Source organism: Haemorhous mexicanus, chromosome 9 (genome assembly GCF_027477595.1).
Source record: "Haemorhous mexicanus isolate bHaeMex1 chromosome 9, bHaeMex1.pri, whole genome shotgun sequence".
NCBI classification, from domain to species: domain Eukaryota; kingdom Metazoa; phylum Chordata; class Aves; order Passeriformes; family Fringillidae; genus Haemorhous; species Haemorhous mexicanus.
In genome coordinates, this window is record NC_082349.1 from 19,895,305 (window position 1) to 19,906,888 (window position 11,584).

Below are 11,584 nucleotides of genomic sequence, written 5' to 3' on the forward strand. Positions count from 1 at the left end.
AAGTTAATTCTGCATGTTTATGCTCCTTATTTTCTGTTGTGTTTTCTGAAAATTTTTGCTCTACTTTTAATTCCCTCAGATCACTGCTATTTTACATTGGCTGGGGTAATGGCAAAAGTTATGCAATTTCTTCATAATTTTTAAGAATCTTAAATCTACTTTTTTACAAGGAGAAAGCAAAACAAACATATCAATGACATATTAAGGTTATCATAGTTTTCCCCAAAATTATGAAAAAAGAAAAGATTTGGTGAGGTAAAAAAGTTGTTCCTGGGGTCTTTTTATTTTTGGTTGTATTGTTTTTTCTGTTTCTTACTTGAAAAATAGTTTGTGACAGAGGAATGAAAAAGCAAAGAACATCCACCTAAGCAATATTTAGGTAAAAATGCTGTGTCCAATCCAAAGGGTTTTTGGTGTAAAGCATCATTTGGGTTTCCTAATATTAGTTTCTTTTCTGTCCAGTGCTCTTCAGTTAGTATCAATGTATGCACATCAGAATATATAAAACAACTCATTCAGAAGGCTTTCCCAGAATTTTGGAGCTCTGATGTTTTACTGTCATCTTTGTAGGAAAGGAAGAGGTGGGGAGCACTAAGATTTGAAATATACAGATGAAGAAACTGTAACAAATAATCTAGCCATAGATTAATTGTGGAATAATAGGTGGAAGAGTATGAGTTTATCCCTATGGGTGCTTGTGATAATAGGATAAAAAATGAGTAGATTCTTGCCTTGTTCAGCAGTGGTGAAAGCAAATTAGATTGGGTAGTTGAGCTCACCAGGTTTTCACTCAAAGCAATAGCGAGGGTTCTAAACTTGTATTTTAGAAAAATGCCAAATAACTGAATTTAGAAATGGATAAAATCAAGATTGTGGATTGTTAGAAAACCTCCCTAACAAACTTGGCAAATTACTTACTCCCTTTTTAAAATATTAAAAGGATTTGCTTTTCAGATCTGAAAAATATTTCAACCACTTGTGCTGTATATATAAATTGAGTCAGACTCTACATTCCTTTAACTTCTTGCCTAGTCTTTCTAGTCACCTGTGGAAGGTTTGGAGACTGACTCACAGTGTGATTCTCTAAGCAGAGAAGCACAAATCTCCCTTGGGAGTGCAGAAAATGCAAGGCCCAGCTGTGTCTGTCAGCAGAAGTAAACTTTCTTTCTCTTGCTGCCTGGTAAGCATCCCTCTAACCCCAGTTAAGCTGTCAGGATCTCTAGGTAAAACTTCCCAGCCCTTCCTGATGGTCATGAAGTCATGGCACTGTAAAAGCATTTTGGATAGGGTAGATACAAATTCCTGCTTTCTGTTGTATTTCTGTTCCTGAGTAATGTTCTTAAGTAATTATTATAAACCACAAATTTCAGGCTGTAAGACAGTATGTTTCAAGCACAGTGCTATTTCATCTCCAAGGTAATGATTTCACAGAAGTTATTTTTGTTGAACACACTGGCTGAAATTTGAATGTACAAAAGACTTTATATAATCTTTCCTCATGTTGACTTGTACTTCCACATTCAACTAGTTATATTTATGCCTGGGATGGATGTATATTTAAGTTGGAAATTACCTTAAAATAATAATGACCTGAAATGGGAAACTTGGATTGTATAACGTAGTTTAGTCCATTCAAGAAGATTAAAATGGCAATGGGAGTAGGAAAATGCTGGTAACTGACAAAAGGAATTAAGAATGGGTCATGGAGTGTGACCCATTAACCATCAAGAAAGGAGGAAAATGCATGATGAGTTGTTTGAGAATGGAGGGGACCAATCATTTTGTAGGATCTAGTGTGATAGATGTCTTCTGGATGATTAAAAATGTATTTTTCTGGCACAATTTCTTTTAAAAATATTTTAAGGGGAAGGCTTTGGTTTATTTTTAGTTTTCTTTTAGGGTAGGATAGTACAGAGGCAGCCATATCATGCAAAGGTACAAGGACAAAATAATGCACACATGGAAGCCTTGGTAAACACACTATCAAACCTACACATGGTTGATTCATTTCAGAGTTTGTTGCTGGGCTAAACACAGGGTCTCCAGCTTCTGAAACAAAAGCTCTGTTATGAAGCAAAAGAAACAGCTCCCTGAGCTCAAGCCAGCTGAGTTTGTTATATTCAGTCCAGACTGCTTTACAACCAATAATTTTTCTAGTTTATGTACAGTACCCTGCTATTTCCAGAGGCATGGTTTTATTTGACTGTCCATTCACCTAGGATACAAGTTTAACTTAAACTTGATGGTGCCAAATATGGCAAGTTGATCTTATACCTCTTTGATATCCCATTTTGCAAAGCCAAAGTAAGCATTACCAAGCTCCACAATTGTGGCCTACCACATTTACCATTAAATGCAGCATTTAAAAACTTACTGTGGCATATCAAAGCCATGTGATCATTGAGATGCACAAGACCAAAATTACACTGACAGTCATATCATTATATACGGTTTCCTGCATTTTTTATGCTATCATGAAACACAAAATGGATGCTAAAAAACATAGATCAAGCAAGAAAAACATTAAAGCATTAGGAAAGCATTCATACACTTGAGAGGTTAAGAAATGTGTAAAACAGGAAGAAAATTAAATCTATTTTAAATTTATCAGGACTCATCTCAAATGAGCTCAGTTGTTTCTGTAACTTAAAGATTGTTCCAGAAGTCTATCCTTTGACATTAAAAAGAGCCTTGTGATTTGCTGGCTACATTCATCTATGGCTAGTTTATCATATTTGCAGAAAAAGTACTTATATACCATTATATATACCATAAAAAGTGCAATATACCATTTCTTGGTAAATTGATGGTAAATTATCATATTCTCCATTAGCATCAGCTTTGGTAGACTGAATTGGGCAGTACTTGTAGTGATTTCTTGTAAAAAAATCTCATTTTCTCTGGTACTTTTTTGCATCCATTTCATTTTGAATACATCATTTGAAAGAAATGCTTAGGGTCTTTGGATAAAAGACTTTACATGAAATATTTCTGCCTTGTTGTTTGATAATATATACTGTTTGTCTTTTTTTCTTCTATTCTTTTTGTCTTGGTGCAAACTTCATGCTGTAATGCAGATCTGGGATACTTTTCCTGCCCTCAACAGAGATTTTTGTTGATTGAGAAAGTATACCAAAGCTTGCAGCTTGGGCCCACATGTTTTATTCTTCTGGAACTTTCAGGCATGAAGGATGCTATACAACAAGTCCCAGAAATATCCTGTATTTATAAGGGTTTACTCTCAATTTGCACTATTATTCACAAACATATGGATGATAAAACTCTGATGCCATTGGGCTTATACAACAGCTATATTAAAATGCAGAAATGAAAATGTGAAGAAAAAACCCCAATCTTCCAGAAGACCCACATGTCTGGATGCCATAATGAGCTAGGGCTAAAGACATTGCTTAAGGCTTAAATCCCATTGATTATTTTCACTAGGAAGTGTCTTTTAAAAAAGTTTTAGGATTTTTAGCAAAGTTCTTGATATTACAAGGATGCTTGTTTTATTTTATTAGGAATAAAATAAAAAGATCAGTTACATTTGCAGTGATTGTTTACAGGTGCAGTCTGAAGACATTTATTAGATGTATTTTAAGTCTGAATATGAGAACATGGAATGGTTGGTACTTTAGAGAAGGGAAACCCCTTCATACATGTCATTCTCAAGCTACCCCATCTGACAGTTTGAGACAGGACAGAACCCTTATGCAAAGACAGTAAAAAAAAATGGCTGAGAGTAAAAATCTACTTCATGATTCTGTCCCTCCTGTTTTGTATGCTGTAGACTTCATTTTTTTTTTGAATCATGGGCTACCTCTGTCAGGTTAAATTGGATAAATTTATTACTAAAAGGTTGTTTTCAACAACAAGACTAATTATTTTTAGTTTTTAGCTTTTCCCACACAATTCTTCAACATTTATCTTCTAAAATAAATAATAAGACAGCATGAACTATATGAACTGTATGTGAATGTACCACAGTGACATTTGATGATGAAATATTTTTGATTTATCACAAAGTATGTATGTCTTAAGAATAGTATGTTATTTCCTCTTTTGCTATGTTGCCTCATCTTAGTCAAATACCACAAGACAGGCTTTCTTTAAAGTGTCATGTGAATTAAAAACAGTGGCTTATGGATTTGAAGAATCTATAAGAATAATTTGAGAAGAATTGATTTTTAAATATAGCTTGCTTATAGCAAGTACCATAGAAAAACAGAGAAGGGAAAACCTATGCAAGTAAAAGGAATTTCTAGATTTGGACATGGGGAAAAAAGAAAAAATCTAGAGGATTGATACAGAACAAGAAATGTTTTGCACAATATTTTTTTTCCTTAGTGAGATGCTAGACTTTGCTTTAATGTCTTTTTTCATACCTGTAGTGTTGGTACTGATGGAGAACAAATATCCTGTCTGCCTTTCAATGAATGAAAGAGGTGGTTGCTTTTGTAGCCAACCTTTTTTGAACAGAAAAGATTCCAATTTCTCATTTGTTTCCAAGCCAGGTGCTGATTGTAACAATAGCAATTTGACATAACTACTGTGGGATTCATATTTAAGTTATGCATTATAATGTGCATGATTTTATTGCTTCCTTTATAAATGTAGAGGAGTTCTGTAGGGTTTTAGAAGCTGATAAAAGTGGCAATACTATTTTTTCAATATTTCTTCAGTTTGCCTTTTTTCTGTGTGTATGTGAATAGATACAACTTTAGTGTTTGTGCCAACCCTTCTTGAATTACTGAACTACCTTAATGTAAATCAAGGTTTTATCACCTCAACAAGGCAATTTTTCTTGGCCTTAAAAATCTCATAACACAGCAGAAGTTGTAGGTTCTACAGGCAGTAACCTGTTATTCATAACTTCTTTAGTCCTTGGACAAGTGGAACAATGTCCTCTGGCTTGAACTGTGCTGGGAAGAACTGGACTGGATGAGTGACAAGTCACTTCAAATATTCCCAATGTTAAGAGAAATTAGTTATTTAATTAATAATCAAATAATTTAATGCAATTCTCTACTAGAAAGTGGTCTGAGTTATTTAACCCACTGATTCACAGGTATGGGTTAAGTCTCATCATAAAATCACATCATCAGTCATGATCTTTAAAAATTGAACAATTATATTTAAAAAGTCATCCATTTGTTTCTGTCACCACATTAAAGCCAGAATAATATCAGGTAGTCTAAAAATGAGATTGATGCAGACAGTCATCTTGCTCTCTTAAGCAGCTACAGTATAAAATGCAATATTGTCTAATTTCTTGCCTCCATAATTTTTTTTCTCCTACTTTTTTCTGGTAAATGATCATGGCTCTTGTGGGTCTAAATGCCTTCTTTGCAAGGCTTGCCTTCCTTAGTTGTTCATATTGTCTTGTCTCTTGCAGCTGTGCGTTCAAAGGAAGAGAGCCCTTGCTGTAATAGAGAACCTTCATTCAAAACACTCTAGGACTACCTGCTTCTCTTGCTTTCTTACTTCATAGAGCTTCAGTAAGAGGGAGATGTAAAACACTCCATTGCCTTTTTGTTCAGTAAATATATTGTTTTATTCATTAGTAGTGTTTGTTAAACTGGTGGATTTGGAAAGCATTTTAAGTGATACCTGCCTTTCCTACTTGGTTGCCTTGCCTGTATGTCTGTGGATGTATGTATACATCTGGGCTCTCTGTGGTTTCTCTTACTACTGTATTTGCGTCACCTAATTCAAAACAGACTTTCTGCTGTTTTCAACTAGAATGGGTTTGTGGCTTAGTATGTGAAATAGAATTGACTGCACAAATGTGAAATTCTGATGCTAGACATTCCGGCTAGGTCTCTACAGACAGGAATGTGCATTTGTCTGGGCAAGCATTATAGTCCTAGGGGTGCTTAGCTATTTTAGTGACAGCCTGAATATGTTGAAGTTGTTTGATTTTAAAAATAAGAAAAACAAGGCGTTTATTTTAAAGAAAAGACTGCCTCAGCGCAGCTTCAGCATTTTTGCAGTGTAAGTCTCACGCAATACAACTGTGGAAAATTTAGTGAAAGACTGAAAGAAGAATAAAATTTCTTATGCATATCAAGTGTGACTATTAAGTGAGCTGTAAAAATGAAGAGGAATGTTTACTAGTGGGGTCAGTCCTAATGACAGGATCTGATGCATAGATTGCTCCTAATTATAACCTATTTATGATACTGAACTGTATCTGCTAAGGAAGGCAAATGTATTAGGTCCACAAATCCCCTAAAGGTCTTTAAATTTTGAAGCATGAGATGGCTTATCCCATCTTCAGTCCTCCCTCTGTCTTTTGGAGAAAGCAGATACTTCACATTGCTCTGGTAGTGATGAGCACAAGTCACCAGTACAGCCACCAGCGCTTCATAATCAAAGAGCAAGTTGTTAAACTGAAATTGTCCCTGTGGGGAAGGGATAATCTCTCCAGCAAGGTTAGGAGAGAATGAAGAATGAGGGAGGAAAGAGTCCCGCTCTTGGATAGGAGAGAGAGGAGTTTCAACTCCTCTGTGACAGAAATTTCTCAGGATAGATTGATGTGACTTGAAAGTTCAAGTTCTTAGGGTTTTTTTTCTTTTTTTTCAGGATTTTAGTTTCAAGTTTCAGAATATAGAAAATATCTTCCCTTTAGCCAGCTGCTAAGAACCACCTCTTCCCTCTGCCTGAAGCAATTTCAGTCTTTCCTATTATGGCTTTGCATTCTGGAGCTGCCTATAAAACCTTCAGTCATTGTTCTCAGGGACAGGAGCAATCAAGGAAACCCCTCTAATGGACACAGGGGTGTAGCACGATCAAATCATTCTCCAATAGAAAATCAGCTGAAAAATACTGTGTTCCTACTCATTCCTGGCCCAGGCAGTGCCAGGGATCTTCTATTGCCAATTCTTCTGCTTTTCTCCATCAGCCTGAATTGGTAGGACTCCTCTTAGCAAGTCCCAAGTCCTGGGATTTTTTTAGAGGTTCCCTGCAGCTCGTCCGATGGCTTTAGTTAACTCCTGGAGCCAGGTGCATAGTGTGGGAGATAACAGGCCATAGACTGACATGGCAGAATAAACAAATTTCTGACAGTTTCTGAATTGTCAGTTTTATATGTTGGACTCTTGTTGTGTGAATGGCTCATCACTTGCTTGAACCAGTTCTTACAAGTAATGGAATTGAATGAAAATAGAATAGCGCATGTTCAGATCTGTTTTTATCATGGGCATAAAATGAATTTCCAAAGTAATGTGTCAGCTGCATTTTAATTTGATTTCTTTTATATGGGTAAGGAGATTTATTTTATTATGAACTGGAATGAAAATGCTGAAAAAAAACAGAGCTCATGTTTATATTGTATTATACAGTGAGGCACGAGGCTCCTGAAAGACAGGAAACTGATTGTTTGATTTGGTAATTCTCATTTTTTTCCATTCTGAAACTTTATCTGCTCTGAGGACCTTTCTTGTGTTCCTTTCAGGAACTAGAGATGATTTCCTGTCTATTGAGGAAGTGTATAGTAGCCAGAGGCAGAACAACTTAAGTTAAAGACTTAAATTTTAAATCCTGTATGATCATTGGAAAAACTGCATCATGCAAATTCTTTTTCTGGTATCTTTGGAAAGCAGTAGGATGCTTTTTTTGTATTCATATGGTGTTGCATAAAATGGAAACACAGGTAAAGTGTCAGATCCATGATCCATCTAACCCTTTATTCTGTCCCAGAGAGTGGCCAAGAGTGGAAGTTCAGAGGTGTGTAAGAACATCTTTCAGTGCGCTGTCCCAGTGTAAAGAAATTTGCTGTTGAAGATGTTTCCTCTTCAGAACATCTCTACTGTCATGTTTGAAAACTGCTGACAAACCTATTTTATACTAATTTTCTTGATTCATTTTGAATCTACATATTTGCATTTAAAATACAGAAGTTATAAATGCTACCATTTCAAGACTCAATATGTGAAAAAATATTTCCTATTCTTAACTTTAAATCTATTGAATGATTACTTCTTTGTGTGACTACCAGTTTTCTTGAATGATAAGAAACACTGAGAAATTATTTCTGACCATTTTTTTCTATAATAATGTTTAATTTTCACATTTAGTGCAACTCATATCAAAGCTGAAGTTTCTAAATCCTTTAAATTTTTTCTTGTTCAGAAAACATACCATACTTCTTGAACTGGCTACATAGTGTGATAATGAAGCATCCTTCTGTGGAAGGTGATCACTAGTAGCAGTTTTAATGTGTTTGCTGGAGTTCTAGTCAGTGTTGAATGATTGTTTATCTCTTTTCTTTTAATTTTTGCCAGCATCTGCTGGCATTTCATGCCAGCATTAAACTATGATTTTCAGAAAATTATCCAGAGTAATTCTAATATGTTACATGCATATTTTAAGTAACACACACAGCCTGAGAAACACAGGTCCCTTTCCCAAGGCCAAAGCATTCTGCCATCTTCACACAGTGAAATCACACTGGAGCCCTGTGTGTAGCAGGGGAGGGTTGGTATTGAACACAGTGGAACTGTGACAAGTCACAGTTCTTGTGAGCACTGTAGAATTTGAACTGCAAAAAGAAACTGTTTTTCTAGATGAACAATTTGAATCACCTCATACTGACTGCAGATTTGCTATGACTGCTTTCTGGTTTTGATTAGCCACAGAAAAGCAGCACTTGTGTAATATGCACTTAGGAAATTGAATACTCCTTCCAGGTTATCTAAAGCATGTCAGTACATATAACAGTTTTTCTATGATAGCAAGCTGTTGAGAAAGCAGTTTGGAAACGTTCTGTCAAAACACTTATAATAAACTGATACATGCTTTAAAAGCCTGTTTTCAAGAGCTTGTTAAGTGTTGCTAGGTTAAAATGATATTCCAGGCTTTTTTTTTTTTTCCAAATTTATCATTCATTGATGTAAATGAATGTAGAAAAGTTTCAGAAAAAATTAAGATGCAAATGAATGCTCAGGAGCACACACCTCAAACTACATCCAAGCCTAATCATTGTAAGCATGCCTAATGTAAGCAAGCCTAATCATTGTAATCATTGTTAGTGAACAGGTCTCTTGCTGTCAATAGCAAAACAAATATATATTATTGTAATCCTTAATAGTTAGTGTTTACCAGTAGCCCATTTTATGATCTAACTGTTAATTCCTAAATTAAAAACTCCAGAATAATTTCCTCCTATTCCAGCCAAAGTTACTATACTTAACCAGTAAGCTTCTAACCACATTTTCCTCTGCTAGCTGCATGAAAATAAGGCCTTTTTTGTAAAGCTACATATTTAGAGAAAATGCTACAAAATTGCCCTTGTATTAATAGAATCCAGAGCATTCCTTGGTGGTAGCTCAGCACATTACCATGTGAGTTGCCTGCCCTTGAAAAGGCATAATTTGATCTTAACAGTTTTCCTGAATTCTCTGGTAGTTACAGAGAACAAGTGACCACAGTTCAGCTCCTCAAGCTGAAAGCTGAGATTAGAACCACAGTGGTGCTGACTTATATGTTTCTGAATTTCAACAAGAGAAGGAAAGTTCTTTCTTGCAACTGACTCTTTCTGGTTCTAGTGAAAAGCTGGAGAACTGAAAATAGCAAAGTGGTCCCAGATGGTTCAATTTTTAATTTTTTTTTTATAAGAAACTTCTTCAGTCTATCAGCTTCTATAGATATCTCTGTGTAAGGTAAAAGGCTAGGTTGTGTGCTAGAGCCAATAGGGATGTCTGGTGAATACTAGGAAGGGCAACATTAGTACTCTTGAGCCTATTAAAATGATACATTTTTAAAATATCATCAGTATTGTTCAGATTTGGTTTAGCACACTTTATTTCTGTTGCTAGAGATAAATCTTAATTACCAAGGAAAGGAGTGGTAGTAACTTAAGTGACATCCAAGGAATAAATTTGCCCCAAAGTGAAAAGATTTGATAGAAAGTTGGAAAGCCTAAAATAAAATAAATACTTCATATCAGGTGCTTTTAAGTGAGAGAATGGAGTTCAGAGGCCAGATGCTGATCTTGGCTCCAGTAGGGCAAATGCAGAATGGCTAATTAGGAAAACACTAGAATTGTCAAAGACATATCATTATGAATAAAACTGAAATTTGGCCAGTAGAAACTTCATTAGGAGGGAGTATATCTTATCCTCCTAAGTTTTTGTGCTGCTTATATTCAAACATTGGTAAATTCTATTTGTAGTTATTGCTGCAGGTTTTTCCTTAGGTTGGTATTTTTTTTTCCCTTGACTTGGCTTTGACTTGTCCAGCAGCATAAGGATGGCCTGCTATTAGGTCTTGATTGTGCTTTATTTAAGTAATGGTGGCTTTTGGATTAGTGAGATGATGTGAAGTGGTATTAATGGACATTGACCAGTAAAAAAACAGAGCTGCTTAGGCAGATCTCCAGTTGGCATAGTGAGGCATAAGTTGGAAGCCAGCCTGGTGCAGAGGAGGGGGGAGCCTCAGCAGGGCACAGCACACAAGACGTCTCTGGCAAGCACAAACAAGGAGCAGCTGAGAGGATTTGACAGATGAGCAGAGATGGCAAATACTGGATCTCCCACCAGGATAGACAGAATGCCAAACAGATAAACATGGCTTATAGCTTACCTGTGCTATAGCTAAGAAATATGCCAAAATTGGACTGGATAGTTATTTACCTCAAACTTTATATCACAGAACTTGCTTATCAAGGCAATTGTAGCAATTTATCTCATAAAAAGGATAACATTAAGTTAAAAGAAAGATTTTTGTTTATATGCAATGAGAAGTTGCACAACATGCATAGTACAGGTTATGGAAATATCATTAGGTAATCTGCTCTTCAACAATTACTCAAATTAGAGACTGATTTTTTTAACTCAGTAGTTGAATTCAACCCAATCTCTATCTTTGAGATAGTAAAGCCTGTTGAGAAAGGAATTAATTTGTGTGGTTTTGTTGGGGATTTTCTTTTGGTTAATTTGCCTTTTTTTTTTTTTTTTAATTGAGAACTATATACTGAGAAAATGTTTGTGTGATTCTTTCCTGGAAGTTTGCTCTGGGTTCATTTCTGTCCATCACCCCCAACTGCAGGCCTTACGCTCATGTAAGCGCACACACAGATGCACGAACACAGCAACATCTGCAAGGCAAGCTGTCTTTGAAATGGCGAAATTGAACTTGTAATTGATTTCCCGGGCATCTCAAAATGCTGACACCACCACCCACAGAGGAGATGAGTAAGCGTGGCGGGTACATGAGTGAGACACAGGCTCATGTTATAAGAAGAATGTGTGCAGAGGACAAGGCCTGGTGTGCAGCAATCTTTTGTGCTTGGAGAGAGGTGTTAGCAGAGCTCTAGAGCAATCTGACAAAAAGCAGTGCCTTAGTGAGGTTTCTCATGGTGGCATGGGTGGCCATGACCCTCTTGTGCAGCGACCCTCTTATGATTTCTTTTTAATATATTGGCAATGCCCCTGGTAAAAGCAGGGCCAAGGATCGACATTCAGCCACACTGGTGTGTCTGGATTGCCTCCTCTTCCCCTCCTTCTCTGACCTTGGAGGTCTCAGGCCTGTTTATCCCACTTTTATCCTTACTGCTCACTGCCTTTGGGGCATTTTCCCCTTA